This window comes from Mobula hypostoma, chromosome 10, assembly GCF_963921235.1.
Source record: "Mobula hypostoma chromosome 10, sMobHyp1.1, whole genome shotgun sequence".
Taxonomy (NCBI): Eukaryota; Metazoa; Chordata; class Chondrichthyes; order Myliobatiformes; family Myliobatidae; genus Mobula; species Mobula hypostoma.
The window spans coordinates 114,164,918-114,191,582 of NC_086106.1; the positions used below are offsets into that span (position 1 = coordinate 114,164,918).

Sequence of the window (26,665 nt, forward strand, 5' to 3'; positions counted from 1 at the left end):
TTCGAGCTCCAGCCGAGGCAGCATGTTGTGTCTTTGAGCAAGGCACTTAATCACACATTGCTCTGCGACGACACTGGTGCCAAGCTGTATGGGTCCTAATGCCCTTCCCTTGGACAACATTGGTGTCGTCGAGAGGGGAGACTTGCAGCATGGGCAACTGCTGGTCTTCCATACAACCTTGCCCAGGCCTGCACCCTGGAGAATGAAGACTTTCCAGGCGCAGATCCATGGTCTCGCAAGACTAACGGATGCCTTTACTATTATATATTGCAATGTACTGCTGCCACAAAACAACACATTCCACGTGAGCATATACTTATGAAGTAACTTAAATAAGTAGTGCAAAAAAAGAGCAAATTGTGAGGTTTATTGTCCATTTAGAAATCTGATGGTGGAGGTGAAGAGCTGTCCTTGAAACATTGAGTGTGTGTCTTCAGACTTCTGTATCTCCTCCTTGATGGCAGCAATGAGAAGAGGGCATGTCCTGGGTGATGGGAGCTCCTAATGATGGATAACCCCTTTTTGAGGCATCACTTTTTAAAGGTGTTGTCAATGTTGGGGAGGCTAGTTCCCACAATGCATCTGGCTATACGGAGGGCACAGCCATATGTGGTGGATTGAACAGAATCGGGGTGGATCAGGTGCTAGAATTAAATGAGTTCAGAGACTCAGAGTGATTAGAAGGAATTATGAGATAGGAAGAATACTTACATAGAATTATGACAAGGGATGATAGTAGAGAACATTAGGGGCATTTAATAAACTCTTAGATAGGCATAAGGATGATAGAAGAATGGAGTGCTCTGCAGGAGGAATGTTTACGTTGATCTTAAAGTCAGTTAAAATGTTGGTACAACATTGTTGACCAAAAAGCCTGCAACTTTGCTCTAGATTTCTATGTTTTATGTCTAAGAATGAAACTATGAAGTGATTCCGAGCAAGAATAAGTATTTCAAAATTGAGACAGAACATAGGGCCTAAATCAGTACTGGAGGCAATTGAGTAAACCCAGCCTCTTTTTCCTTTAATGAGATATTCTCTGAATAAATTGTCAGAGAGACAGAACTGAGATGAGGAAAAATTACTTCACTACAAGTTCTGCAAAACCTTGGCACTCTGTTTCAGAGGATATCAGAGACTCAGTTGCTGAGCAGTTTCAAATGGATTCTAAAGGATATTGGAACAGGTGGATGAAGACTGGGATCAACAATGATTGCTCAGGAGTTGAGCACACTTAACAGAATAATTGACCTGCTCCTGTTTTACAGTTGTCATTGGAAAAAGTGGTGTGAAAATTCAAGCAGTTTTAGTAAATATAAACAATTCACATGACTTTACCTGGTCCGATGTGACTTTTAACAGATAATGCGGATTCCACTTGTTCCGATTTTAACAACCCTGGTAGGTGGTGAGTCTCGCTGTGACATTTTCTCTCATTTCTTTATATACTTTGCCTCCCACGTAGAACAGGATTACAACAGCTCTTTCATTCCAATCCTATTAATTTATTAACAGGATAAAGTTTGTGTTATAAATAACTGTTTCTGGGAGACTAAAGTGATGTTGAAGAGGGAGAAGCAAAGCAAAGATTATCCTGGAAGTCATTAAAATGACAGAGGGCAGTTTCTAGGATTAATTAACGATATTGTATCTCTGCAATGTTAGGTCACTTAGACTTGGAAAGACTTCAGTGGCAGTGCAGAAAGACAGATTAAACCAAGAACTCTATGACCTTTGGTTGAACCAGACAAAGGAAACTATTTAAAAATATGCTATAAGGTTTACTAGTTACATAAACTCAGTGGCCACTTTATTAGGTACAAGAGGTCCCCAATTAGAGTGATCACTGAATGTTTTTAGTCATAGTCATACTTTATTAATCCCGGAGGAAATTGGTTTTCGTTACAGTTGCTCCATAAATAATAAATAGTAATAGAACCATAAATAGTTAAATAGTAATATGTAAATTATGCCAGTACATTATTAAATAAGTCCAGGACCAGCCTATTGGCTCAGGATGTCTGACCCTCCAAGGGAGGAGTTGTAAAGTTTGATGGCCACAGGCAGGAATGACTTCCTATGATGCTCAGTGTTGCATCTCAGTGGAATGAGTCTCTGGTTGAATGTACTCCTGTGCCCACCCAGTACATTATGTAGTGGATGGGAGACACTGACCAAGATGGCATGCAACTTAGACAGCATCCTCTTTTCAGACACCACCGTGAGAGAGTCCAGTTCCATCCCCACAACATCACTGTCCTTACGAATGAGTTTGTTGATTCTGTTGGTGTCTGCTACCCTCAGCCTGCTGCCCCAGCACACAACAGCAAACATGATAGCACTGGCCACCACAAACTCGTAGAACATCCTCAGCATTGTCCGGCAGATGTTAAAGGACCTCAGTCTCCTCAGGAAATAGAGACGGCTCTGACCCTTCTTGTAGACAGCCTCAGTGTTCTTTGACCAGTCCAGTTTATTGTCAATTCATATCCCCAGATATGGGGGGGGGGCAGAGCCGGGGGGGGGGAGAGACGAGGGGAGAGAGAGACATTATAGGCTTGGGCATTCTGGAGTTCAAACTTCAATTCCAGCGCCATTGTGTATGAAGTCTCTGTACATCCTCCCTTATGAAAGAGGCGGGAACGTGGCACTGTTGATCAGAGATAGTGTCACGGTTGCAGAAAAGGTGGCGCCGTGGAGGGATTGTCTACAGAGTCTCTGTGGGTGGAGGTTAGGAAAAGGAAGGGGGTCAATAAATTTACTGGGTGTTTTTTATAGGCCGCCCCATAGTAACAGGGATATCAAGGAACAGATAGTGAAACAGATCCTGGAAAGTGTAATGATAACAGAGTTGTCATGATGGGAGATTTTAATTTCCCAAATATCAATTGGCATCTCCTAGAGCAAGGGGATTAGATGGGGTGGAGTTTGTTAGGTGTGCTCAGGAAGGTTTCTTGACACAATATATAGATAAGCCTACAAGAGAAGAGGTTGTACTTGATTTGGTATTGGGAAATGAACCTGGTCAGGTGTCAGATCTCTCAGTGGGACAGCATTTTGGAGATAGTGATCATAATTTTATCTCCTTTACAATAGCATTGGAGAGAGATAGGAACAGACAAGTTAGAAAAGTGTTTAGTTGGAGTAGGGGGATTTATGAGGCTATCAGGCAGGAAATTAGAATCTTAAATTGGAAACATGTTCTCAGGGAAAAGTACGGAAGAAATGTGGCAAATGTTCAGGAGATATTTGTGTGGAGTTCTGCACAAGTACGTTCCAATGAGACAGGGAAATTATGGTAGGGTACAGGAACCGTGGTGTACAAAGGCTGTAATAAATCTAGTCAAGATGAAAAGAAAAGCTTACAAAAGTTTCAGAGAGCTAGGTAATGTTAGAGATCTAGAAGATTATAAGGATAATAGGAAGGATCTTAAGAAGGAAATTAGGAGAGCCAGAAGGGGCCATGAGAAGGCCTAGGCGGGCAGAATTAAGGAAAACTCCAAGGCATTCTACAAGTATGTGAAGAGCAAGAGGATAAGATATGACAGAATAGGACCAACCAAGTGTGATGGTCAGAAAGTATGTATGGAACCGGAGGAAATAGCAAAGGTACTTAATGAATACTTTACTTCAGTATTCACTACGGAAAAGGATCTTGGCGATTGCAAGGATGACTTACAGCAGACTGAAAAGCTTGAGCATATAGAGATTAAGAAAGAGGATGTGCTAGAGCTTTTGAAAAGCATCAAGTTGGATAAGTCGCCGGGAACGGATGAGACATACCCTAGGCTACTGTGGGAGGCAAGGGAGGAGATTGCTGAGCCTCTGGCGATGATCTTTGCATCATCAATGGGGACGAGAGAGGTTCCGGAGGATTGGAGGGCTGCGGATGTTGTTCCTTTATTCAAGAAAGGAAGTAGAGATAACCCAGGAAATTATAGACCAATGAGTCTTACAATGAGATTGGTAAGTTGATGGAGAAGATCCTGAGAGGCAGGATTTATGAACATTTGGAGAGGTATAATATGATTAGGAATAGTCAGCATGGCTTTGTCAAGGGCAGGTCGTGCCTTACAAGCCTGATTGAATTTTTTGAGGATGTAACTAAACACATTGATGAAGGAAGAGCAGTAGATGTAGTGTATATGGATTTCAGCAAGGCATTTGATAAGGTACCCCATGCAAGGCTTATTGAGAAAGTAAGGAGGCATGAGATCCAAGGGGATCTTGCTTTGTGGATTCAGAACTGGCTTGCCCACAGAAGGTAAAGAGTGGTTGTAACCGGGTCATGTTCTGCATGGAGGTAGGTGACCAGTGGTGTGCCTCAGGGATCTGTTTTGGGACCCTTACTGTTCGTGATTTTTATAAATGACCTGGATGAGAAAGTGGAGGGATGGGTTAGTAAATTTGCTGATGACACAAAGATTGGAGGTGTTGTGGATAGTGTGGAGGGCTGTCAGAGGTTACGGTGGGACATTGATAGGATGCAAAACTGGGCTGAGAAGTGGCAGGTGGAGTTCAACCCAGATAAGTGTGAGGTGGTTCATTTTGGTAGGTCAAATATGATGGCAGAATATAGTATTAATGATAAGACTCTTTGCAGTGTGGAGGATCAGAGGGATCTTGAGGTCCGAGTCCATAGGACGCTCAAAGCAGCTGTGCAGGTTGACTCTGTAGTTAAGAAGGCATGCTGGCATACTGGCCTTCATCAATCGTGGAATTGAATTTAGGAACTGAGAGGTAATGTTGCAGCTATATAGGACCCTGGTCAGACCCCACTTGGAGTACTGTGCTCAGTTCTGTTTGCCTCACTACAGGAAGGATGTGGAAGCCATCAAAAAGGTGCAGAAGAGATTTACAAGAATGTTGCCTGGATTGGGGAGCATGCCTTATGAGAATAGGTTGCATGAATTTGGCCTTTTCTCCTCAGAGCAATGGAGGATGAGAGGTGACCTGATAGAGGTGTATAAGATGATGAGAGGCATTGATCATGTGGATAGTCAGAGGCCTTTTCCCCAGGGCTGAAATGGTTGCCACAAGAGGACACAGGTTTAAGGTGCTGGGGAGTAGGTACAGAGGAGATGTCAGGGGTAAGTTTTTTACTCAGAGAGTGGTGAGTGTGTGGAATGGGGTGCACGGTGGTGGAGGCAGATACGATAGGGTCTTTTAAGAGACTTTTGGATAGGTACATGGAGCTTAGAAAAATAGAGGGCTATAAGTAATCTTAGTAATTTCTAAGGTGGGGACATGTTCGGCACAACTTGGTGGGCCGAAGGGCCTATATCGTGCCATAGGTTTTCTATCTTTCTATGTTTCTATGTTTCTACTCTCCACCACACATCTATAGTCCTTTGTCAAAGTTTTGGATAACATGCCAAATCGTCACAAGCTTCTAAGAATGCGGAAGCATTGCAGTGACTTCTTTGTAATGGCCTTTATGTGCCAGACCCAGAAAAGATCCTCTAAAGTGATAATACAGAGTAATTTGAAGTTGCTGACCCTCTTCACCTCTGATCTCCTGATGAGGACTGGCTCATGGACATCCTGTTTCCTCCTCCTTTAGTCAATAATCAGCTCTTTGCTTTTGCTGAAATTGAGTGAGAGGGCTTTGTTGTGGCACCATTCTGCCAGATTTTCAACCTCCCTCCTAGATGTTGATTTGCCACCACATTTTTTATCTGGCCCATGACAGTGATGTAATCAGTACAAGTGGTAGTGGAGCTGTACTTAGCTTTACAGTTGTTAAGTATGAAGCAATTAGAATAAAGGTTCAAAGGTTCATTTAAACCTTTCAAAGGGGAATAAGCTCACATCCTAGTGGTGCACCTTTGGTGATGGTGATTGTGGAAGAGATGTTGCCAATCCAAACTTACTGGGGTCTGCAAGTAAGGAAATCAAGAATCTAGTTGCATAAGGAGGTATTGAGACCTAGGTCCTGGAGCTTACTGATTTGTTTTTGAGGGGATGATAAGCTTGAATGAAGAGCTGAGATAATGAAAAGCACCATGATGCTTGCATCTTCACTGTCCAGGGTTGAATGAAGAGCCACTGAATTGACAGCTGTTGTTGACCTGTTGTGATGGTAGACAAGTTGGAGTAGATCCAAGTCATTCTTCAGGCAGGAGTTGATATATTTTATCACCAACCTCTCAAATAATCATGAGCCAAATGGCCTTCACTGTGCTGTACTGTTCTATGTTTTATGTTCTATATTAATGCAAGGAAATACGGAGACGAGATTGGAACTAAGAACTTGTTCTCCTGGGAGCTAGCACAAATCTGATGGACTGAGTGGCCTGCTGTGTCATTATAAGTAGAAAACAAAACACGTAGTAAGGGCAAAGAGTGTACTTTGGGTTGGAAACCAATGCCCACCACCAAATCTATCTTGGCAGCAACAAACTTGAAGGAACTAACGGTCTGGAAGGACATGGCTGCCTGACAGTTCAGTGGCAGGTGGCTAATAAAATAAGACATGGATATAGCTACTTGGTGTTAGCAATACCAATTAATCTCCTGCAGATGCTGTATATCTGAGTATGGCAGCATGGCTGAGATTTGTCCTCATGGAGACCAAGTCCCATCTTCACACTGATGATGCCCTTCATTGAACTTTGCAGCATCATTATCCTATTAAAGTGATACTGTCAAAAGTGTTCTAGTGGCTCAAAGCCAGGCTTTTGTGGGCCCTTATAGGCTGTCTGCTCTGAAGCTTTGTAGTCCACCACATTCTTGAATCACATGGCCCTTCTCTCATGGCACCTCCTTCAAAATCAAAGGGCATGTAGGGGCAAAGTCAGGCATTCTGAAGGTAAGATGCCAATCTAGCAAAGCCTGCACATGTGTGTTGAACTGGAACAGTAGCATGTAGCAAGAAGTGCTAACTGATCCCACAACCAACCAATTAGATGAAAGATCTTCAGTCTGCCATCTCCAGTGGTAGAGAGTGGTGGACATTTAAACAACTATCATGAGGTGGGGGTTTCAGGAAGGTCCCCATCTTCAGTAACAGTGGAGTCTAACACACTGTTCCAGGGAAAGGCTGAATGATCTGCCAGCATTACTAGTCATAAATGCCAAGTGACAATTCATTGCTGTTGTCTCCTGTGCTCTTCATCAGAGCAGACTTCATCCAATTTCACTCCATGTGATATCAAGAGCAATGGATACAGAAAAGTTCTAAGTCCAAAATAAATCTATTATCAATGTATGCATGTTTCACCCCGAGATGCATTTTCTCGCAGGCATTCACAGTAGAATAAAGAAATACAATAGTATCAATGAAAATTACACACTGACAAAGACTGAAAAGCACCCACTGTGCATACAAGGACAAACTCTGCAAAAAGCAAAAAAAAAAGAAATTAAATAATTAAATAAACAGACAGTCAAATAAATAGATAAGTGTACAGCCAGATAAATAAATAAATACATAAATGAATGAATAAACAAATTAAATACCGAGAATGTGAGTTGAAAGAGTCATTAAAAGATCACACACATAACAGTAACACATACGCACACACATAATGCTGGAGGAACTCAGCAGTTAAGGCAGCACCTATGGAAATGAATAAGGGGTTGACGTCTCGGGCTGAGACCCTGAGTCCAGTTGAAATCTGAAATGCCAATCTTGGTTCCAGGAGTACCTCAAGCACTTTACCTCCCACCCTACACTCCAGAAATTGCAAAAGAGATTCTACTTTTGCTGACATTGTTGACAGACTGAAGACACAATGATGTCTTGCTAGTGTACAAGCTAGCTTCAGTAAGATGCTTACGAGGTTTATGCAAGCTAATGCGATCCAGTTTTAGAAAATAAGGAGATATTTTGATGGATCTCGTATGCTTACACGTGAATTGAGGCAATGTTTCGGCCCTGTGAGGTGGATCTCTAAATTGGAGATGACTAAACTAGACTATAATCCCTAGGATGTCCTTAGTGGCTCTGAAATATGGTTGTTTCTCAATAACATTTATCACGTGAAACTAAAAGAGTTCGGTTTGCCTGAGCAATCTCTCAGATCTGAGGTAGGATAAAGTACAACTGGAGTAGACAGTCACCTTAAATAAATCCCAGACTTACATGGGATCACTGTGAGTTCAGGAATGACTAGTGACAGATGGTGTAGTATCTGCCACCCCATTCATTCCCTGGATTCCACATGAAGTCCAACAGTGCAATGAAGTTTTGCTGGAGAACCCTGGTTGTGTTGTGGAATCATGTCTCTGACCCTTCATTGGGTCAAATTCAGGACAGGATCCAAGCTCTGAGATCTGAGACTTGATGGAAATTCTTACCTTGAAGAATGGAGAAAGCAAGTGATTTATTTCAGTTTAGTGTTTGAAATGGTTCATAAATGTTTTTACAATATTTAATATACATCACTTGCAGTTACAATTGTGATCATTTTTATTATGATCAATTTTAATAGTTTTTAAACATCTCACATATTTGTGGGCTATTGAAGCCGTGAATTGGTGGCCTCATTGATTTTGTGTTAATCTGATGCTTTCTCCAAACGTTTCCTGCTGTCAAAAGCTGTCAAGGTGTTCAAGGAAGTGTCCTCAGTACCACACCACCTAAGGTGTGATTAATGCTGGGATCTCACTGTCTAACTCTCAGCACAGCCTCAAATTTGAGCGGCGACCTTTTAGAACAGAGGTAAGGGGGAATTTTTTTTAACCAGAGAGTAGGGAATCTGTGGAATGCTCTGCCACAGACTGCGGTGGAGGCCAAGTCTGTGGGTATATTTAATGCGGAAGTTGATAGTTTTCTGATCAGTCAGGACATCAAAGGATATGGCGGGAAGGCAGGTATATGTGGTTGAGTGGGACCTGGGATCAGCCATGATGGAATGGCGGAGCAGACTCATTGGGCTGAATGGCCTAATTCTGTTCCTACGTCTTATAGGATCAGCATTCTACATCTAGTGCAGTAAAGTACTGGTTGGTGGGAACTAAATGTTGCTGTTGTCTGCTTCAGGAAGTAACAAACTGCTGGAAGTACTCAGCAGATCAAACTGTATTTGTGGAGGCACAGAGACAGTTGACATTTCAGGCTGAGTCCTTCTGATTTACACACGTGACCCAAAACTTCGAACATCCCTTTGACTCCATAGGGTTTTTCTGACCTGCAGAATTCCTGCAACAGCTTTTTGCTCCAGATTCCAGCATTTGCAGTCTCCTGTGGCTTCTTGTTTGCAGATCCATTTGGAATTCTTGCTTGTCTAAAATAACTATTGTCTCTTACTGACAGCAATATGATTACACAAAATGGCAAGAAACAATGAAACAAAGCACAATTATCTCAATAAATCTCCCATCAGTTAGATAGAGAACAGTGGCTTAATTTCAGGGGAGTGCCATTTTAACTATTGTAGGAAACAGCTGTTTTGAATTGTGCTGCTTCAATGTACAGTATGCTGCTCCCCACGGATTCTCAACAATGTTAAAACAGCATGGGTCTACTGATACAAAATCCAGTTAGCATCATCAGTGAACTCCTCATATATTTCTGCTTGTCCATGCGTATGCCTTGATCAAAGTAGTTGTAATGGATTGAATCCTGGGATAAAAAGTAATTTTAAGATACCATTCTTGCGTTATGCACCATGTTGTATGACGTGGGCAATCGTGGCCTATCCATGATTATTCTTGGCAAATTTTCTTCCGGGCAGTGTCTTTGCAAGACGGGTGACCCCAGCCATTATCAATACTCTTCAGAGATTGTCTGCCTGACACTAGTGGTCACACAACCAGGACTTGTGCTATGCACCAGCTGCTCATATGACCATCCACTACCTGCTCCCATGGCTTCATGTGACCCTGATCGGGGGAGCTAAACAGGCGCTGCCGGAGGGAAGGAGAGCCTTACACCTCCTTTGCTAGCGACGTACCTGCCTTTTCCTCATAACCCTTAATTCCCCTATTACACAAAAATCTATCCAACTTTGTCCTAAACATATTTACTGAGGTAGCCTCCATGTCATAAGGGGGTGATGAGAGCAGACCCAAATGCAAGGCACAGACACTGAAGTACTAGGAACTGGACTATGTTTATTCAGAATGCTAGGGAAGCCGAGGAGCGAGGACAAAATGATAACTCAAAGGTAGACGTAGAGTGACAAACTGGAAAACCTGGACTTGAACGTGACAGGGAACTCAGGTCATGACTTGGAACTCGGGTCTTGGCTGGGACTTGGCACCTAGGTCTAGACTTGGCTCTTGGCTTGGACTTAGACATGGCTTGGACTTGACTCAGGCTTGGCTTGGACTTGACTCGGACTTGGCTACGACTTGACTCAGACTTGGACTTGGAACTTGCCTCTCGACTTGGACTTGGAACATGACTCTTGACTTGGACTAGGCTCAGACTTGACTTAGACACAGGACACAGAACACTGAGCCAAGGCTCCTCCTTGGACACAGGTAATAGAGCTGGGATTCTTCTTAGACACAGGACATGGAACACTGAGCGAGGGCGCCTCCTTTGACATAGGACATAGAGCTGAGACTCTTCTTGGACGCAGGGCACAAAACACTGAGACCATTCCCCCCTCAGGGTAGCGGCAAACGGCCGGACCTACCAGGGGAGGAGAGAACACTGAGAGACAAAACCACACAACGATAGACTGACCTTTAACTTGACACGAAAAGGCTCCAAGTAGCGGCAAGCCCTAGACATGGCCCAGGAGCTACAGACAGTGGCTCTAGTCTCACTCTGGCGGGTTAACTTGACGGGGATTCTGACGAGGATACTGGCGAGGTTGCTGATGAGGTTGCTGCCGAGGTTGCTGACTAGGACGGTCCAGCAAAGAATCACTGGACCCCAGAGCTATTTATGTTGCCAGCCTGAAATGAGAATCAGGTTCCTCAATTAAGGCACCCAACGGAACAAGGGAAAAATGGATTATCCAGAGTACGGAATCCACGGACTGGACCATGAACCAGAATGCAGACTTCACGGACCAGACAGTGACACTCCACTGCTTCATTGGGGCAGAGAATTCCACAGATTCACTACTCTCTGGGAAAAGCAGTTCCTCCTCATCTCCGTCCTAAATCTACTCCCCTGAATCTTGAGGCTAGTTCTAGTCTTACCTACCAGTGAAAACAACTTTCCTTCCTGTATCATATCTATCCCTTTCATCATTTCATACGTTTCTATAAGATCTCCTCTCATTCTTCTGAATTCCAGCGAGTAAAGTCCCTGGCGAATTAATCTGTCCTCATAGTCTAACACTCTCATCTCTGGAATCAATCTGGTGAACCTCCTCTGCACCGCCTCCAAAGCCTGTATATTCTTCCTGAAGTATCAATCGTGGGATTGAGTTTAGGAGCCGAGAGATAATGTTGCAGCTATATAGGACCCGGGTCAAACCCCACTTGGAGTACCGTGCTCAGTTCTGGTCACCTCACTATAGGAAGGATGTGGAAACCACTGAAGTGGTGCAGAGGAGATTTACAAGGATGTTGCCTTGATTGGGGAGCATGTCTTATGAGAATAGGTTGAGTGAACTCAGCCTTTTTTCCTTGGAGTGACGGAGGATGAGAGGTGACCTGATAGAGGTGTATGAGACAATGAGAGGCATTGATTGTGTGGATAGTCAGAGGCTTTTTCCCAGGGCTGAAGTGGCTAGCATGAGAGGGCACAGTTTTAAGGTGCTTGGAAGTAGGTACAGAGGAGATGTCAGGGGTAAGCTTTTTATGCAGGGAGTGCGTGGAATGGGCTGCCGGCAACGGCGGTGGAGGTGGATACGGTAGGGCTTTTTAAGAAACTCCTGGATGGGTACATGGAGTTCAGAAAAATAGAGGGCTATGGGTAACCCTAGGTAACTTCTAAGGTAAGGACATGTTCGGCACAGCTTTGTGGGCTGAAGGGCCTGTATTGTGCTGTAGGTTTTCTATGTTCTAAGGAGACCAGAACTGCATGCAGTACTCCAGATGCAGCCTCACCAGTACCCTGTACAGTTGCAGCATAACCTCCCTGCTCTTAAATTCTATCCATTTGCCTTCTTGATAGTCTGCTGCACCTGCAAACCAATCTTTCGTGATTTATGTACAAGCACTCCCAAGTCCCTCTGCGCAGCAGCATGCTGCAATTTTTTACCCGTTAAATGATAATCTGCTTTCCACTTTTCCTTCCAAAGTGGATGAACTTGCATTCACCAGTATTGTACTCCATCTACCTGACCTTGCCCACTCACTTAACCTATCTATATCTCTCTGCAGACTCTCCGCATCTTCTGCACAATTTGCTTTTCCACTCAATTTAGTGTCTCCAGCAATCTTACATACAGTACACTTGGTCCCCACTTCCAGATCGTTAATGTATATCGTGAATATCTGCGGGCCCAGCACCGACCCCTATGGCACACCGCTCACCACTGATTGCCAACCAGATTAACACCCATGGATCCTAACTCTTTGCTTTCTATTAGTTAATAAATCCTCTACCCATGTTAATACATCACCCCAACTCTATTCATCCTTATTTTATGGATAAGTATTTTATGTGGCACCTTATCAAGTGCCTTCTGGAAATCCAAGTAAATAATGTTCATCTGTTCCCCTCTATTCACTGTGCTCATTATATCTTCAAAGAACTTCAGTAAGTTTGTCATGCCTTTGCTGAATCCATGCTGCATCTTCCTGATGGATCCATTTCTTTGCAGATGCTCACTGTTTCTTCTTTGATGACAGCTTCAAGCATTTTTCCAACTACAGATATTAAACTAACTGGCCTATAGTTACTTGCCTTTTGCTTCCACCCTTTTTTTTGAACAGTGGCATGACACTTGTTATCTTCCAATCCACTGGGACTTGCCCAGAGTCGAGAGCACTTTGGTAAATCATCACAAAAGCCTCTACTATAACTTCTGCCATTTCTTTCAGTATCCTGGGATGCATTCCTTCAGGACCAGGGGACCTACCTATCTTCAGACTCACAAGTTTGCTCAGCACTACCTCTGTAGTGATGCCGACTGGTGGCGTAGTGGCATCAGCGCCAGACTTCAGAGCGAAGGCTCCTGAGTTCAAATCCAGGCGGCTTCCTTGCACACTTTCCATCTGGGCTGGGTTGAGTGTTGAGCTCGCAACTCGGCCTCTTAAAAATAAAGCCTGCTAAAAATCACTGTCATGACGGCGTCTTGATGACTCCACTCAGAGTTAAGGGCTTTCTTCTTCTTCTTCTACCTCTGTAGTGATAGCTATTGTATTGAGGTCCTCACCTCCCATTGCATCCATAATATCTCTCCACCTCGCCACCCTGACCCATTTGGCCCTCCACTTACAGTGAGCTGCCTTCCGTTTCACAGTAGGAACTTGTGAAGCATCAGACCTCACTGTACAATATGACCTCCACGACCTCCACGACTAAATGGGCAGAAAATTCAGAAAAGAAGTACAAAGGAATTTGGGAGTTCTCATGCAGGATTCTCTAAAGGTTAACTTATAGGTTGAGTTTGTTGTAAGGAAGGCAAATCAAATGTTAGCATTTATTTCAAGAGGACTAGAATATTAAAAAAGGATGTAATGATGAGGCTTTATAAGGTATTGGTCAAACCACACTTGGAGTATTGTGAGCAGTTTTGGGCCCCTTATCTAATAATAGGTGTGCTGGCATTGGAGGAGGTTGATGAGAATGTTTCCAGGAATGAAAGGATTCATGTATGAGGAGTGTTTGATGGCCCTGGCCTGTGCCCACTGCAGTTAAGAGGGGATTTCATTGAAACCGACCAAATATCAAAAGGCCTAAACAGATTGCACATGGAGACAATGCTTCCAATAGTGGGTGAGATTAGGAGGAATTTCTTTAGCCAAATAGTGGTGAATCTGTAGAATTCATTGTCACAGATGACTGTGGAGGCCAAGTCACTTGGTATATTTAAAGCAGAGACTGATAGTTATTTGATTAGTCCAGGTGTCAAAGGTTTTGGGGAGAAGGCAGGAGAATGAGTGTGAGAGGGATAATAAATCAGCCATGATGGAATGGCGGAGCAGATGGGTTGAATGGCCTAATTCTGCTCCTTTGTCTTATGGTCATATTCGGGTAGGACATTTCACTCTGCACAGTCTCTGACTGAGGGATGTGCCATTCAAGACTGAAATAAAAAGAACTTTCTTAACACTGAGGATAGGGAATGTTTTACCCTGGAGGGTTGGTGAGGGTCAGTCTTTGACTAGTAGATTTAGGAATATTGAAGGAATTGAGGGATGTAGATATTGGGTAGGATACACGTATTTGAGGTGAAAGATCAGGCACGGTATTAATGAATGAAGAGATGGTTTGATAGACCATATGGTCTTCTCCAGCTTCTATTTCTTTATGTCTTTATTTATCCAAATGACTTAAACGTATTTTATATGCATTTAGAAAAGTTATTTTCTTTGATTACTGATTGAGCTGTAGATATTTTCATCAAACCTGGGTGGACAAGTTAGGCTTTTGATTGAGAATGATATATTATTTGTGTGAGGCTGCCCTCGATCCAGGACTTAGATGTATCTAGAGTCAGGAATCGAGAAAACAGCATCATTATAGACCCATCACACCCTGGACATCAACTGTTCCAACTCCTTCCTTCTGGTAGGTGCTTTAGATCACTGTATGCCAGGACAAATAGGTACAAGAACAGTTTCTTTCCGTAGGTCATCAGTCTTATGAACACTTGAATTTTAGTCTATTATAAACCAAGTCCACCTGTACATACACAGGTATACCTCACTGTATATAGTTCACGATTATTTGCATGATTGTTTTGTTGTTAATAAAGGATTCTGATTCTGATTCCTTCTATCTAAGTATTTGTTCCATATATCTTCAAGTTGCTAGTATTAGCTGGCAAGAGACAGATGGTGTGTTCTCTATCAGTAATTAACAATGTTTCTTAATCCTCTTAGGGCATCTTTGTGACTTCTTTTTTTGGTTTTTACCCTAAGTCCATGCGTGTCAGTTCATGACTGTACAGACTATTTCCAATGAGTTAATAGCTTGATGAGAGAATCTTCCTCTTCTTGTCTTAGTGATGCACAAGTATTTACGATTAAAGCACCATGTGTCTGTCCATGTGAAGCAAGGGCAATTCAGCAAGCAGAGGAATTTTCGATTCATATTTCACTCTGACCTTCTAATATCGCTTTGTAATTTCATAGCCAAAAGCATTAAATATACAGTATCACGATCATTTATAGAGTATTCACTCTAGCTGACAATTACTCTTTCAATGAATTTATACAGTGCCTATAAAAAGTATTTACCCCCCCCCCCCGGAAGTTTTCATGTTTGATTGTTTTACAGTAAATTGCAGTGGATCTAATGCGGCTATTTTTTGACACTGATCAACAGAAAAAGACTCTTTCGTGTCAAAGTGAAAACAGATCTCTACAAAGTGATCTAAGTTAGTTGCAAATATAAAACACAAAATATTTGATTTCATAAGTATTCACCCCTTACAAGTCAGTATTTAGTAGATGCACCTTTGGCAGCAATTACAACCTTGAGAATGTGTGATAGGTCTCCATCAGCTTTGCACATCTGCTCACTGCAATTTTTCCCAATTCTTCTTTACAAAGCTGCTCACGTTCTGGATTGAGGTCCGGACTCTGACTTGGCCACTCCAGGACATTAATTTTGTTGTTTTTAAGCCTTTCCTGTACAGCTTTGGCTTTATGCTTGCTGGAAAACAGGTCGTCTCCCAAGTTGCAGTTCTCTTGCAGACTGCATCAGGTTTTTCTCCAGGATTTTCCTGTATTTTGCTGCATTCATTTTACCTTCTACCTTCACAAGCCTTCCAGGGCCTGCTGCATTGAAGCATCCCCACAGCATGATTCAGCCACCACCACACTTTACAGTAGGGATGGTGTACTTTTGATGATGTACAGTGTTTGGCTTACGCCAAACATAGTGCTTAGTCTGGTGGCCAAAGTGCCTCATTTTGGTTTCATCAGACCATAAAACCTTCTTCCAGTTGACTTCAGAGTCTCCCACATGCCTTCTGGCAAAGACTAGCTGAGATTTCATGTGAGTTTTTTTCAACAGTGGCTTTCTCTTTGCCACTCTCCCCTAAAGCTGCACCTGGGCAACAGTCGTTATATGTACATTCTCCTCCATCTCAGCTTGTAACTCCTCCAGAATTGTCATAGGTTCCTTGGTGGCGTCCCTCACTACTCCCCTTCTTGCACTGTCACTCAGTTCTTGAGGATGGCCTGCTCTAGGCAGATTTACAGTTGCACCATATCCTTTCCAGTTCTTGATGGTTGACTTAACTGTGCTCCAAGGGGTATTCAGTGACTTGGAAATTCTCTTGTATCCACCTCCTGACTTGTGCTTTTCAATAAACTTCTCATGGAGTTGCTTGGAATGTTCTTTTGTCTTCATAGTGTAGTTTTTGCCAGCATACTGACTCACCAGCAGTTGGACCTGTCAGATACAGGTGTATTTTTACTACAATCAATTGAAACATCTTGATTACACATGTGATCTCGATTTAGACCTAAGACCATAAGAGTATAAGATTTTGGAGCAGAATTAGGCTATTGGCCAATTGAGTCTGTTCCGCCATTCAATCATGGCTGATCCTTTTTTCCCTTCCTCAGCCCCACGTCCCAGCCTTTTCCCCATAACCTTTGATGCCATGTCCAGTCAAGAATCTATCATGGTCTGCCTTAAATACACACAAAGATCTGGCCTTCACACCTGCCTGTGTAACAAATTCCACAAATTCACCACCCTCTGGCAAAAGAAATTTCTCCGCATCTCTGTTTTAAATGCATGGTCCTCTATCCTAAGGCTGTTCCCTCTTGTCTAGACTCCCCCACCATGTGAAACAACCTTTCCACGTCTACTTTGTTTAGGCCTTTCAACATTTGAAAGGTTCATATGTGACCCGTTCCCCCCCACCCCAGCCTTCTGAATTCCAGCAAGAACAGGCCCCAAGCTATCAAACATTCCTCATATTCTTAGAGGAAGAGCCCAGAACTGTTCCCAATACTCAAGGTGAGGCCTCACTAGTGCCTTACAAAGCATCAGCATCACATCCTTGCTCTTGTATTCTAGAAGCTCTTGAAATGAATGCTAACATTGCATTTGCCCTCCTCACCACTGACTCAACCTGCAAGTTAACCTTTAAGATGTTCTGCACAAGGACTCCCAAGTCCCTTTGCATCTCAGATTTTTGGATTTTCTGCCCAATTAAAAATAGTGTGCACATTTATTCCTTCTACCAAAGTGCATGCCCATGCATTCTCCAACATTATGCTTCAATTGCCACTTTCTTGCAAATTTTCCTAACCTAAATCCTTCTGCAGCCTACCTGTTTCCTTCACACTACCTGCCCCTCCACCAGTCTGCCTATTATCTGCAAACTTGGCAACAGAGTAATCTTTTCCATCATCTAGATCATAGATATACAGCATAAAAAGAAGCAGTCTCAACAATTTAGCTAATTATGTGACTTCTGAAAGCCATTGGCTGCACCACTGCTGACTTAGTGCGTCATATTGAAGGGGGGGGGGTTGAATACTTAAGCAATCAATAATTCTGTATTTTATATTTGTAATTAATTTAGATCACTTTGTAGAAATCTGTTTTTACCTTGACATGAAAAAGTCTTTTTCTGTTGATCATTGTCAAAAAAACCAAATGAAATCCATTGTGATTCAATGTTGTAAAACACTAAACCTTCCAAGGGGGTGAATACTTTTTATAGACACTGTAAGAATACACTTACAAGAAAGTTGTAAGGACTCAAGGATCTGAGTAGATTTACAAAAACTTTGTCAGGATGCAAGATTGTCTGTAGATTTACGAGAGTTTTAAGAAGTGGTTGGGCAGGCTAGGACTTCGTTCCTTGGTAGATAGGAGAATGAAAAAAGAATATAGAATAGTACAGCAGAGTACAGGCCCTTCGGCCCACAATGCTGTGCCGACCCTCAAACCCTGCCTCCCATATAACCCCCCACCTTAAATTCCTCCATATACCTGTCTAGTAGTCTCTTAAACTTCACTAGTGTATCTGCCTCCACCACTGACTCAGGCAGTGCATTCCATGCGCCAGCTTTATAGTTGGTGATTTTATAGAGGTGTGTAAAAATCATGAGAGGGCATAGATAGGGTGAATGCATAGAAAAAGGGAATGAAATCCAGAGCTTATAGGTTTAAGACCAGAGGGGAACAAATTAAAAGAAACTTCCTCATGCAGAACATGGGACATACATGGGACAAGTTTCTAATGAACATGGCTGAGGCGGGTATAATGACAACATTTAAAAGGTACTTGGACAGGTACATGGATAAGAGAGGTTTAGAGGGATTTGGGACTAACTTAGATGGGAACCTTGGTCAGCATGAACAAGCTGGATCGAAGGGCTTATTCCTGTTCTGCATTACCCTGTGTCTCTAATTGCATTGAATCGTACCTCTGTACTTTAAAAAATTAAGAGTGGGATTCAGAGAAATTTTAATGTAGAGATATAGCACGGGATGAGGCTTTTCTGGCCCAAAGAGCCTGTGACACCCAGTTATATATGTGATAAATTAACCTATCAACCTGTACATCTTTGGGATGTGGAAGGAAACTGGAGCACCCCAAAGAAACATGCACGGTCATGGGCAGAATGTATGAACTCCCCAAAGACAGTGATGGGAATTGAACTCACTCTGCTGGCATTGTAATCTGCATGTCAATCCATCCACTATCTTGTCGTATTTTGAAGAGAGTTGTTCTGCTGACCATAATGAGTGTGCTATGTTGGCGCTGGAATGTGTGGCAACTCCTGCGGGCTGCCCCCAGTACATCCTCAGATTGTGTAGATTGTTAATGTAAATGATGCATTTCACTATATGTCTCGAGCTAATCTAATCTCTGTGCTTCTCTGCTCTGACCTCTCTCTCTTCAGTTTCCTACACTGTTCCAATAAGGCTCAACAGAGTAAAGTTAGGAAGATGTACCCCCTCTTTCAACTGGATGTAGTTTCTGGACTCAGTACTGGCATCTCACATTTACAACACTTTTAATTTTTTTGTTCCTTTTCTGACCCTGTTATCACACCACTTTTATCCTTTACTTTGTGCTTCCATCATGGAGGAGGTACAGGAGCCCGGAGGCTCACACTCGACAATTCAGGAACAGCTTCTTCCTTTCCACCTTTAAATTTCTGAATGGTCCATAAACTCACTAATATTACCTCTTTATTCCTTTTTGTTTGCACTATTTATATGTATTGTCATTTATACTAGTTTTATGTCTTTGCTGCTGCAGAAAAGCAAACGTCATGTCATATTAGAGAGAGATAATAAATCTAGTTCTGATTTTGACCATATCACATACCTTCCCTTTTGTTTTTTCCCCCCACTCATGAAACTATGTTTATCACAATATTTCTCTGCTTGGTGAAAGTCCATGGACACGAAGAGCAAAATCTGTTTCCCTCCACAGACGCTGTATTACTTGTATCATCTTCTCTGGCACTGGAAATATAGACCATGAAAGCACGAGATCCTTGTCAAAACCTGGCTCACTCATCTTCATTTTGAAATTGGATTTGGTATTGGAACTTGTTTATAATTGTCGTATGTACCGAGATAGTTTTGCGAGCCGTCTATACAGATCACTTCAAAACATAAGCGCATTAAGGTAATACAAGGGAAAGACAATAACAGAATGCAGAACATAGTTACCTTTACAGTTACAGAGAAAGTGCGATGCAGGTGGACAATAAGGTGCAACTTTCAGAGCAAGATAGGTCGTGAGGTCAAGTGATAGATTATAAGACTAAGTCATAGAAGCAGAATCAAATCCCTTACTCACTCTTCCTTCAGTTAGCCCTGACGAAGGGTCTCGGCCTGAAACGTCGACTGCGCCTCTTCCTATAGATGCTGCCTGGCCTGCTGCGTTCACCAGCAACTTTGATGTATGTTGCTGGAGCAGAATCAGGCTGTTCGGCCCATCGAGTCTGTTCCACTGCTCCACCGTTAGATCACCACTGATTTTATTTTCCCTCCTCACCCCATTCTCCTGCATTCCTCATAATTTTTGACACCCTTACTAATCATGAACTTATAAACTTCTGCTTTAAGTATAACTAATGACTTAGCTTCCACAACCATCCGTAGCAATGAGTTCCACAGACTTACCACCTTCCGGCTAAGAAAATTCCGCCTCATCTCTGTTCCAACGGGATGCCCTTGTGTTCTGAGTCTGTGCCTTCTGGTCCTAGGCCCCACTACTCTTGTAGACTCGCACCACTGAAAACATCCTCACCACATCAATCTATCTAGGCCTTTCAAAAGTTTTCTTTGATGTACAGGAGTTCAATTAAAGCAGGGGTTCCCAACCTTTTATATACCATGGACCAATACCATTAAGCAAGGGGTCCGTGGACCCAAGGTTTGGAATCCCTGCATTGAGGGTCTTTGAACTGTGGATGGAAGCTCTCATTGAGCCTACTGATGCATATTTTCAAGCATTTATACCTTCAGCCCAATGGAAGGGGGAAAGAGAGAATGTCAAGGGTGAGAAAGGGTCTTTTGATTATACTGACTGCTTTTCTAAGGCATTAAGAAATATGGACAAAGTCCATAAAGGGGAGTCTGGTTTTCGCAACTGACTGAGCTGTGTCCACAACTCTCAGCAATTTCTTGAGTAGAGCAGTTGCCATACTAAATGAGAAGTATCTGAATAGGAAGCTCTCTATGATGCACCTATAAAAATTAGCGCGGGTCAACAGGGACATGCTGAATTTCCTTAGCCTTCTGAAAAAGTAGTGGGCCTTCTTGGCCATAGACTCTCCATAGTTGGACTAGGACAGGATATGGGTGAAGGAAACAGCACCCACGCCCTTGTCTTTCTGTGCCTCTAATGCCAGCAGAGAAGCATGTCATTGCAGCATAGTGATGGAGCCATTTTGATCATTCCCACTGATCAGACTACCATCTGTACTTGTGTAGATAATAATTTCATATGCAAATCCTGACACTTCTTTAGATTTTATAAGTATTTCTGTGTGTCCTTCTCAAGGCAATGAATTTCAGGCTCCTTCTACACATTGGTATCTTTTGTCCTTGTATGTCCTTTAATCTCTTTTTCATTGCTAAAACCAATGCACATTGTTTCTTCCCATTGATTCAATACCTTATTAAAATCTCTTCTCAGTCTATACTCCAGTCTGCTTTGTATCCTCCTTTTCAATCCTCATAGCACTAGATGGAGCTCCAGTTTCCTCAAATCCATTTCATCGGACTTTTCCTCCATATGCTGTTTCTGCTTTGCTGTTACTTTGAGGGAAAAAATAAGCAGAATATCAAAGGACATGAGGTAAACAAGGATTTCAAAAAGGGTCCCTTTATTAGGTACACCTGTCCATCTAATGCAAATATCTAATCAGCCAATCATATGCAGCAACTCAGTGCATAAAGGCATGCAGGCATGGAGGCATGGTCACAAGGTTCAGTTGCTGTTCAGACAAATGATGAAGAAATGAGATCTAAGTGACTTTGACTGTGACATGATTGTTGCAGCAAAAGGGGTAGATTGAGTATCTCAGAAACAGCTGATTTTCTGGGATTTTCATGTGCAACAGTCTCCAAAGTTTTCAGAGTATGGGGAGAGAAACAAAAAAACCATTTAGTGAGTGTCAGTCCTGTGGGTGAAAACACCTAGTTAATGAGAGAGGAGAATGGACAGAATAGTTCAAGTTGACAGGAAGACGGCAGTAACCTGAAATAACTTTGAACTTTGAAAACCAGTGCTGTGCAGAAGAGCATTGAACCTTGAAGTGAATAGGCTACCACAACCAGAAGATAGCATTGGGTTTCTCTCCAGCAACTAATGAAGTGGCCACTGATTGTAAGTCAAGAAGTCAGAAACATATCAATAAAAGGGTCTGTGCTGTGGATAGAAAATCACTAACAAGTGAAAAACAATGTAGTAGACCTCTGGTTGTAGATATCATGACAAAGTAAACATCAGCTCTGCATCTTTCCTGTTAGTCCCTAAAGAATTCTTTATTTTGCATTTATATTTTAGGATATAGTCTTCACATGCAAATCTCATCAGTAATACTCCGGCTTGCTGGGTCATTTCTGGGAGGTATTACTGAGCCTGGTATGTGGGCCCAGACAGTGGCAAAGATTGTCATTGTTGGGAAGGACTGGCTGATTTCGTCCCCTGCTGGTGCAACAAATGGGTTTTTCATCAACTGTCTGTTTTCATCACTATTATTCTTGATTACCATTTTTTTTTTCAGATTCCAGATTATTTAAATTCCTCAATTGCCATCGTGGAAATTTAAATTGGATCACCCAATTTTATTTAAGACTAAAAAATTCAAAGTACATTTATCATCGAAGTATGTATGCTATACACAATCTTGAGATTCATCTCCTTACAGGCAGCCACAGAACAAAGAAAGCCAATAGAACCCATTGGAAAAAAAGACCGTCAAACACCCAATGTGTAGAAAAAACACTTATTAGGCAAACAGTGAAAGTAAGCAAATAACTTTCAGAACTGAAGATCACGAAAGTGAGTTCACAGCCATGAAGTTGGTCATCACATCAACTAATCCAGGAGCCCGTTAGTTTTAGGCCCCAGCCTCATTTCAGCACAGGCACAGGTAAACCTCATGGAACAGCAAGCCGAACACTGGCCCATCCCTCTCCTCCGGCCCTGACACCCCATCTTTTCCAATCTGCCTCCGCGCTTAAAGTGGCTGAACAATGGGTCATTCCTCACTCCCAGGCCTGGGCCCTACTGCCTCAACTCTGCCTTTCCTTGGCTCAGTTCTGCACATCAAATTGCCTCTGCATCTGCTCCAGCAAAGGCCAAACATTGGCTCATTCCCCACTCTCGGGCCTGGGCCCTGCTGTCTCTATTCAGCCCGTTTATCCCTCATTGCACTGTCCTGCACCTCTGAGACTTCAGTTCACACTGCAAAAATGCTGTGTCATCCAGGCGGTTCAAAAGTGCAACTCCGAAAGGGAAGTTACTGGCTATTGATTGCAGCGATCGTTTTCCAGAAAATGTGTGAGTAATATAGCAGTTAGTAGTTTTGTTTACTGTCAGTAAGGCAACACTGTGTTTCACCAGCGCCAACGTAAGCTGGCTAATTTTATTCACCAAGAATGTGGCTGCAAGTTAGAACCCATTGCTAAAGGAGATAAATAAATCAGATTCAGATTGAGATTTTTCTGTCATGTGCAGATCGAAACACACAGTGTAATATGTCATTTTCGTTAACAACCAGCACAACCCTAAGGCAGCCCGCTAGAGTTGCCACATATTCCAGTGCTACGTAGCATGCCCGCAGTACTCAGCAGAACAATACAGAATGCAACAAGCAACAGAGACAGTAGCAGCCAAATAAGCCCCCTTCTTCCCTCTCACCCATCCAGCCAGCCACACGGACTGTCCTTCAACGGTGAACAGCTCCGAGCCTTCAGCAGACTCGCCGACAAAGGGCTGCACGATCAGGTCCACTCGCACATCTGGACCAACATTTAAACCAGCAAGGAGTGGGGACAAGGTCCATGATTCCCTGAAAGTGGCCACACGAAGTAATAGAATGGCAATGAAGGTGTCATGTATGCCTGTCTTTATTAGTCGAGTCATCGAGTTCAAGGGTCAAGAAGTTATGTGGCGACTTTATAAAACTCTGGTAGGTCGCATCTGGAGTACTGGTTTCGTTTCTGTTTGTTCCATTTCAGGAAGTATAAAACCTTTGGAAAGGGTTCAGGAAGGGTTTACCAGGATGCTGCCTGGACGAGAAGGTATGTGCTATAGAGAGAGGTTAGGCAAACTGGAATTGTTTTGGGTGGAGTAGCAGGAACTGAGAGGAGGCTTAAAAATAGTTTATCAGCTTATGAGGGGCACAGGTAGAGAGCTAGTATCTTTCTCCAAGGGTCAAAATGTATATTACCAGAGGGCATACATCTAAGGTGAGAGGGATAAAGTTCAAAGGAGATGTGCAGGGCAAGATTTTTACACAGAGGGTTGTGGGTGCTAAGGGTGGTGTTGGAGGCAGATACAATGAGTGGTCTTTAATAGGCATATGAATTTGAAGATAACTGAGGGAAACGGAACATTATGCAGGAGGGATTAGTGTGTGAAGGCACTATTAGCTCAATTAGTTCAGGTCAACATAGTAGTTTAAACGGCCTGCTCTATGTTCTAACGGATGGTTGGCAAGGACCTCATAGGCCAAAGGGCCTTTTCTAATGCTGTATGTCTCAATCATTCAATGAAATCACCTCCAATGTTTTACCATTTTGCATTACATAATAAGCAACATCTGCAGGGTGTTCCCAAATTTTCCATGCCATGGACCCCTACCATTAACCAAGGCATCTGTGCACCCCAGGTTGGGAACTCCTGCTCTAGATTCTTCATGGCATTCAGAAAAGGGGTTGACTTCCTCATCGGTTCTTGCTCTTACTGATCTTGCAACAAGGAGGTGCTTGCTGATCACAGCCACAGATGGTTCTCACCACTAGAGGGCCTGAGCAACTCACAGGCTTTTAAGTGAACATCATGCACTGCAAAGATACTGGGGAAACCTTAAAGACAAACCATCCGACAGGCAGAGAGACCCGACCAGCACTCAAGTTGAAGCTACAGTGCAGCTGCCTGCTTGGTCTTTAAACAACTGGTCCAAAAGGGTAAGTCTGTGGACTCATTGCAGATTCTATGTTCTGTGGAAGTCTTGTTGCTTATACTTTCTTTTAGATAAAGAACATAAAAGAGTGGAAAGTGCTATTTATGTTTGAGCTGCTTTTAATGAAGAACCCATATGATGAGTAACATCTGATGAGTTTTCGATTCACTTTCGTGCTCTTCTTTGAGTGGGTTCGTAGAGAAAGAGAAAGATTCTCTGTTGTAAATCAGTAAAAAAAAGAGTTTAAAGCATTTGAACTAAAAAGCTGAATTAAAATGTCAAACTCAGTCGGACACCTTGCTCACCATGTTGGTTAACGAGACTTGCAGAAGGCCTGTACTGTGGTGTGAAGTTCCGTGCAGCCGCTCAGACCTTATCCATCACCGCCTGCTGGTTTTCTTCACTTTTTGTCTCTCATTGACATTACAAAACATGGGCTTTGAGTAGAGAATAGTTTGATGCTCTGCTGCTCTGTCCAAATAGCCATTTAGAACACAGAACATACAACGGTACAGAGCAGGAACAGGTGCTTCAGTCCCTTATGCTTGTGCCAAACATTTACTGAACTAAATGCATTCTCTTCTGCCTGTTCATGATCTGTATCCTTCCATTGTCTCCATATTCATGTATTATTCTAACTCCCTCTTAAATGTCAGTATTGTATTTGCCTTCTCCACTTCCCGTCAACAGCCCATTCCAGGCACAGTCCCTCAACCTTGCCCATCACACCTCCTTCAAACTTTCTTCCTCTCACATTAAGTATCTGTTCTCTAGTACTTGACATCTCTACCCTTATAGAAAGATTCTGTCCACCCCATGTACATCGCTCATTATTTTATCAAATTTTATCTGTTTTTCTCTCATCCTCTGTCTCTTAAGAGAAAACAGTCCAAGCTTGGCCAATCTCTCACTGTAGCGCCTGCCCTCTAGTCCGGGCATCATCTTGGTAAATGTCTTCTACACCCTCTCCAGAGCATCCACATCCTTCCTATAATGGGGAGACCAGAACGGAATGCCAATACTCCAGATACTGTATATCCTAGTCAGAGTTTTTGCCTGACAAATGAACACTAGAACGCCTTATGTTTTCTTTACCACCCTGTCTATTTGCACGGGCTGTTTTCGTGAACAATGGACTTGGACTCCAAGGTCCTCCGTACATCATTGCTGTTGAGGGTCCTGCCATTAACTGCTTATTTTCTCTTTACATTTGACCTCCCAACGTGCAACATCACACTTTGCTCAAAATAAATTGCATCTTCCATTCCTTTGACCATATCTGTTACTGGCCTATATTCTGCTGTATCTTTTGACAGCCCTCTACACTGCGCATATTACACCACCTCTTGTGTCGTCTGCAAACTTCCTTACCCATGCATCTACACTTTCATCCAAGTTATTATACCACAAACAACAGGGACTCCACTGCTGATGCCTATGAGACACCACTGGTTACAGACCTCTAGCCAGAATATTACCCTTCTGCCACTACCCTCTATCTTCCAAAGGCAAGCCAATTCTGAATCCAAACAGTTAATTCACAGTGGATCTGTGCATCTTAATTTTCTGAACGACCCTCTCATGAGGGACCTTGTCAAACACCTTACAAGTATCCACTGCCCTATCTCAATAATTTCCTCTGTTATCTCCTCAAACATCTCAATCAAGTTTGCAAGACATATTCTCCCTTGCACAAAGCCATAGCAACTGTCTCTAATCAAAGGTTCATTTATTATCAATGTATAAACTCAGAAATTCTTCTTCTCTGGGTAGCTATGAAACCAAGAAAGATAGAAAGGCAGCACATCATCAACTCCCAAATCCCCTTTTCCAAATGTTCATAAATCTCATCTCTAAGAAGCCCCTCCAATAATTTCCCTATCACTGAGGTGAGATGAACTGGCTTGTACTTTCCCTGCATTATCCCTATGCCCCTTCTTGAATAATAAAGTGACATTGGTTACTCAATTTGTTGATGTGTGTTGTGATAACACCTGAACAATATTCAAAA

At 42.7% G+C, this 26,665-nt stretch overlaps 2 protein-coding genes across 5 annotated transcripts in view; one reads left to right on the forward strand and one right to left on the reverse strand.

Moving 5' to 3' along the window:
• LOC134353129 (beta-arrestin-1-like) overlaps positions 1-1,489 on the reverse strand; it is a 76,605-nt gene extending 75,116 nt beyond the window's left edge. Inside the window, exon 1 of the mRNA XM_063061069.1 lies at positions 1,339-1,489. The gene's annotated coding sequence lies outside the window, so the exon portion shown is untranslated. The remainder of the gene's footprint in view (positions 1-1,338) is intronic.
• LOC134353128 (phosphatidylinositol 3,4,5-trisphosphate 5-phosphatase 2-like) overlaps positions 1-26,665 on the forward strand; it is a 211,326-nt gene that overhangs the window by 18,529 nt on the left and 166,132 nt on the right. For 2 of the 4 annotated variants that reach the window (XM_063061064.1, XM_063061068.1), the window contains exon 2: positions 23,396-23,658. The exons of 1 other annotated variant lie outside the window; for it this stretch is intronic. The gene's annotated coding sequence lies outside the window, so the exon portion shown is untranslated. Of the gene's footprint in view, positions 1-23,395; positions 23,659-23,683; positions 24,659-26,665 lie in introns of those variants that run through there. One more of the 4 variants, XM_063061067.1, reaches the window with a different exon arrangement.